Consider the following 5,189-nt stretch of genomic DNA (forward strand, 5'->3'; position numbering starts at 1 on the left):
CGGAACCGCCAAGCCCCCGCGGGGAGGGGCCGGCCGCAGCGCGCACCAGCCTCTCGCCCCCGCCCCCCAACGTCAGGGCCAGACGTTCTAGGGAAACGGCGGGAGGGGACAACGAGCGCGGGGAGTCTGACACCTCGGCGACCCCGCCGCGGTCCACCCCACCAACGCTCTTACCCTTACACCCCATGCGACCCACGGCTCGAGCTCTATGGCTAGGTAGAGTCGCGTGGTGGTGGGGTCGCTGTTACCTGCCCTGGGAGACGCACACCCCTATGGACCAGCGCCCGTGGATGCTGACGCCCCCTAGGACCAGAATTTGGAGACAGAGAGTTCCCAGGTGTCTGTCAGTCACATCTGCAAGTGGGTGAGACAGGGGGTCCCAGGAGGTCCTGGGTAGGCTGTAGCAAAGCGGGCTAGCTAGGCTGGTTGTGCTCACATTCTCTGGGAACGCTAGGCCTGACAGTTACCCTTCAGGAAGATGAGGTCTGAGGCCACACAAGGTCAGTCTGCTACTTGTGGTCACAAGTGGTCACGGAAATAACAAACGTCCACCGATGTCACATGAAGTCACAGGAAATGACATGGCATTATAGGTGTCTACTGAGGACAAGGCAGCCACACTGTTCACACATGTCTATCGGCACATAGATCTCAAGAAGCATCCCCTTCTAAAGCTACAGTGAAATAGCCACACTGAGTGGTGAGGGGCTAGGCGCCTTCTATTTCAGCATTCGAGGCTGAAAGGAAGAGTATCAACTGCACGTTCTTATGGAGTAATAGGGCAGGCATGGTGGGCCCCCTTGGACACTTACATCTGGATTTCCTGGTCACCTCTTGCTTAACATCCATGGTCCAGTCCTCCAGCACCGAGGACAGCGCCCAGGCAATGCAGTCCTGCTATATGTTTCCCTCCACGTTCCAAAACTGGTGCAAGTCCAAGTTCCAAAAACTGGTTAAAATCAGAGGCCAAGGGAAAGTGGGTGGGAAGCCAATGCAGCAGAGCCAGAAGTCTTTTCAGACTCACCAGATATGCTCAGAGTTCAACATCTAAGGTGCACACTTTTATATGTGGGCTTGTCTACATATGCCTGGTCTGTCTGCATGTGTCCAAGTGGGTAAATGCATGCCTCTGAGTCATTTCCTTTATTTACAATAGGACAAGGAAAGTTGTTCCTACTTGATCCTAGGCATAGCCTGGCAGAGACCTACCTTGCTATAACTTCTTATGCTCCATGGAGGACCAAGGCTCCATGGTGTGACCAAGGTGTCACAGAGGCTGTGTGAAATCCATGGTCCCTCTCAGCTGCTGACATGACTATCAGGGTCCTCCCACCTCACCTCAGACTGCTAAATCTGGCTGCAGCCTAATAGACTAGTTCTCTCTGGAACTGGGTAGCTTAAGGAGATGGACAGAGTTTCCTTCTGACTCTGGAACCGAGGGAACTGAGTATTTCTTCCCAGAGCAGAAGCCCTAAAGCTGGGGTGGAAGTCTAAGGCTAGGCCCTCTTATGCAGCATCAGCTCCAGGCCTCCTGGCAGCCTCCTCTCTAGAATGATGTCATCTGACACATTTAGCCTGGCCTCTAGCAGGATAGAGCATCTCATTACTCTTCTACAGCTACCTCTGCTACTATTTTTGTTTGAAGAGCTGTGCTGGAGAGGTGACTAACTGCAGCTTCACTGAGTGTTTACTGTTTCTCACTGAGCATGGGTCAATCCTGCTGGAGGGATGGGAACAGGAAGGTCGTGGGGCTATGGGGTGAAGATTGGCTAAGCAATCCTCCTCTATAGACTTACATCATCCTCTGTAGAATAGAGACCTCTTGTGGTCTCTATTCCCTCCACAAAGCTCCATCTATGGACCATCTACAGGCATTTGTGGTTTTGAGGTCTCTAGGTTGGCCTGATGGTGTTAGGGGAGCTAGTAAGAAGATGATATTTGACATCTCTTGATCAGCAAGGTCAGCCACAGTATTGGCCAGCTCTATCCATACGCAAGGAGGGACTGGTCCTTGGAGAGGGACATCATGTTTGGCAGAGTGGAGGGGTGGCGAAGGAGAGGAAGACCTTCGATGAGATGGATCGATTCTGTGACTGGAGCGGTGGGAATAAGTGCGTTTGAGATGGCTAGGTTGGCATGGGATAGAACAGCATTTAGAGCTCTTGTACATAGGGTCGCTGTGAGTCGCAAGCGACTAGATGACACATAACAACAACAACATCCATACACACCTCTTCCCAGACCAGAATCACTGGGAAGTCAGAGAGTCCTGGCCATCTGTTTTTAGCCCTAGTCCAAATGTAAAGAATATTACCCCATTCAACAGCAGCATATTAAAATCCAGACAACAGCACTTGCTTTAGATCACACAGAAGCTCTAATGATTGCCATTCATTTATTCATTTAGCTCAAGTTCACTAATATGTGCTCTGTGTCCAGCCCCATACTGGACACTAAGGAGACAAAAAGGAGCAGCAGTCACCATCCGTTATATGTCTGAGGGACAATCTTAGTCCAGCTGTCTGGACATATTTTGTATGAAACTTAGCTAAAGCTTAGGGTAAGTATTTGCCGGATATCAAAGCAGAGGACACCACATTTAGCCCTAAATCTGTTCCTGTCATATTGAACACTAGGCAGGTTTCTACGTGCTCTAGCACTTGCTTTGGCAGAACATATATACTAAAATTGGAAGGATGGAGAAGATTAGCATGGCTCTTGTGCAAGGATGACACGCAAATTTGTGAAGCATTTCATATTACTAGAAGATGCAAATGATGGAAGAAACATGGAAACCATTAAGACAACAAATACTCCAAATATAATCCAGAAGATTGATGAGGAGTAACTTGAACAGCTATGGAACAAAATGCAAAAGATGGAAGAATTGATAACCTAGGTAAAACGTCTAAGAACTTTAAAAATCATTACAAGACAGAGAGGGCACAGTCAACACAGCACTGGAAATAACAGAAAAGGATGGAAATGCCAGCAGTGTCCAACACACTGTTAGGACAAAAAAGTAGAACTAAAGAAATTGAACGGAGAATTAGTGAGCTGAAAAAACATAGCCTATTCCCACTGGGAATATACTAGAAGAAAAATAAGATATGAGACATAAAATAAGGGTTTCTAATGCCAACTCAAGGAGAAGTTACAAAGTTAGTGTGCCAGCATCCAACCCTTTCAAAGTTAGTGAGAAGGGGAACTCAAGGAAGGGAAAGTGCCAGGTACCAGGGAAGGGACGCGTCCACCAGAGCAGGACAGGACATATCCCATTGCTGGAGCATATTACCAAAAAAACCCAATAAATAAAAGCCCCGGGGCATTCACTGCACTCACTGCACAAAATGCTTTCGGGACTGAGAGAGAAACATACACACAACAAAAACTGCTTGTGGGCTCAAGAAGGAAAGAAAAAACAAACCCCAAAATCTAAAAAACAAAGGTGGAAAATCCCACTAGCTCCATTAGAAAACGGCTAGAGGGCACCATAAAGGTGCCAAGGAGGGCATACACCAAAAGAAATTTTTTTTAGGTTATTCTTTCTTTTTTTAATTTTTATTTTATTTTATTACTTTTTTTGTGTGTATCGTCAAATCAGATTTGACTGATACAGGAGGAGATTGTTCCTCCTTCTCCAGCAGAGCATCTGGTGGACTCGAACTGTGTACCTCTGAGGTTGCAGTGCAGCTTCTTGCCACTAGGCCACCAGAGCTTGCCCAAAAGAAATCTTAAGGCTCATACTGGCCATCTGGATGATGACAGGAAAATTGACAAGAATGGAAAGGGCAATTCACAATTCAATATTGTATTTAAATAAAATATTAAAATATTCTAACAAAATCTCTTAAAATTAGGAATATAGAGTTTTCTTAAAAAAGGGAAAAAGACAATTAGTTCCTTGGGAAGAGGCCATTTGAAGTCAAAAGACAGTATTTTTTTTTCAAGTGGGGAAAAAATGGTCAGTGTAACCTCCATAACTGGAGCCCTTGTTCTCTGCCTGAAACTGCTGCAGCCTCCTTGTGGTTGGAGAGAGGAGTGGGGGCAAACGCCAGAGGGGAGGAAAGAGAATATCCCCTGCACTCTTGCGAACACCAGGGACAGCCATGAACTCTGGGTGATGACATACACCACATCAGGGAATCTACCCAAAATACCAGTCCATCCTACAGATGTGTGGTATAGTACCAGCCTCCTTAACGGTAAAAGGAAAAAAAATTGTAGAGTGGAAACTCCCAAATATGGAAGACAGTGCAATGGGAAACACCCGTGATGGACAGAACAGGCCACCTCCGGTAAGGAGGAAGAGAGCTGACTAGGCCACCAACACCTGCAGAGATTTTAACTGAAACCCACAGGCCACCCTCTCACAGGGGAGGCCTGGGACCTCTCGCCATCTCACTCATCAACATGCATAGCGTCACGCTCTACATCTGGCATTCAGGGAGCATTCGGTAAAGGTCTGGTTCTGGAGAACTTTAGAATGAAAGATTAAAAAAAAAATCTTCAAAGAGATGCAAACATCAATAAGACCATACTACGACAGTAACAATTAGTCCAGGACAATAGTTTTTGAGACAGAGTCAACATAGACCTTTTAGGAGCAAGGAAAATAGACCTGTACTTGTGCCCATAGACAGGGTTGGAAAAGCCCTCTTCACGTGATGAGGGAACAGACAGACAATGGTGCTTGAAGAGGCAGACAGGCTCTTATGTCGCTCTGTGTTTCCTTCCAGGTACCTCTTGTTCCCCATGGCCCCTTTCCTTAACTCCCATCCCGGAACACAAACATCTTTAATTTGTATTCTTCTTTCCTCCTCCATGGGCCTCTCCGTTCTCCTTACAGTGGCCTCAGAGGGAGTCATTGTCCACTGCAAGAAGCTCAGGGCTTCCAGCCAAACTCAAAGCCCTCAAGGTCTGTTTGTACTGGATATTCAACCACATTGGCCATAGCTCCTTCCAAGTCCTCTTCTCTTGAAAGACAAGTTTCACAGTTCCTTATCTTGGAGGACTTTGTCTCTCTTGTCCCATTCACTACAAATGAATCTATACGTCCATATCAGATTCATCTTTACAAAGCAAGGGCAGATATCAGATAAGGGACTTATATCCAGAATTTATGAAATACTTGAGCACCACAACAAGATAAAGGTAAATAATCCAATAGAAAAATGGGCACAGGATAT

This window comes from Elephantulus edwardii, unplaced genomic scaffold (assembly GCF_000299155.1).
Source record: "Elephantulus edwardii isolate Elephantulus edwardi_28Jun2011 unplaced genomic scaffold, EleEdw1.0 scaffold00642, whole genome shotgun sequence".
Taxonomy (NCBI): domain Eukaryota; kingdom Metazoa; phylum Chordata; class Mammalia; order Macroscelidea; family Macroscelididae; genus Elephantulus; species Elephantulus edwardii.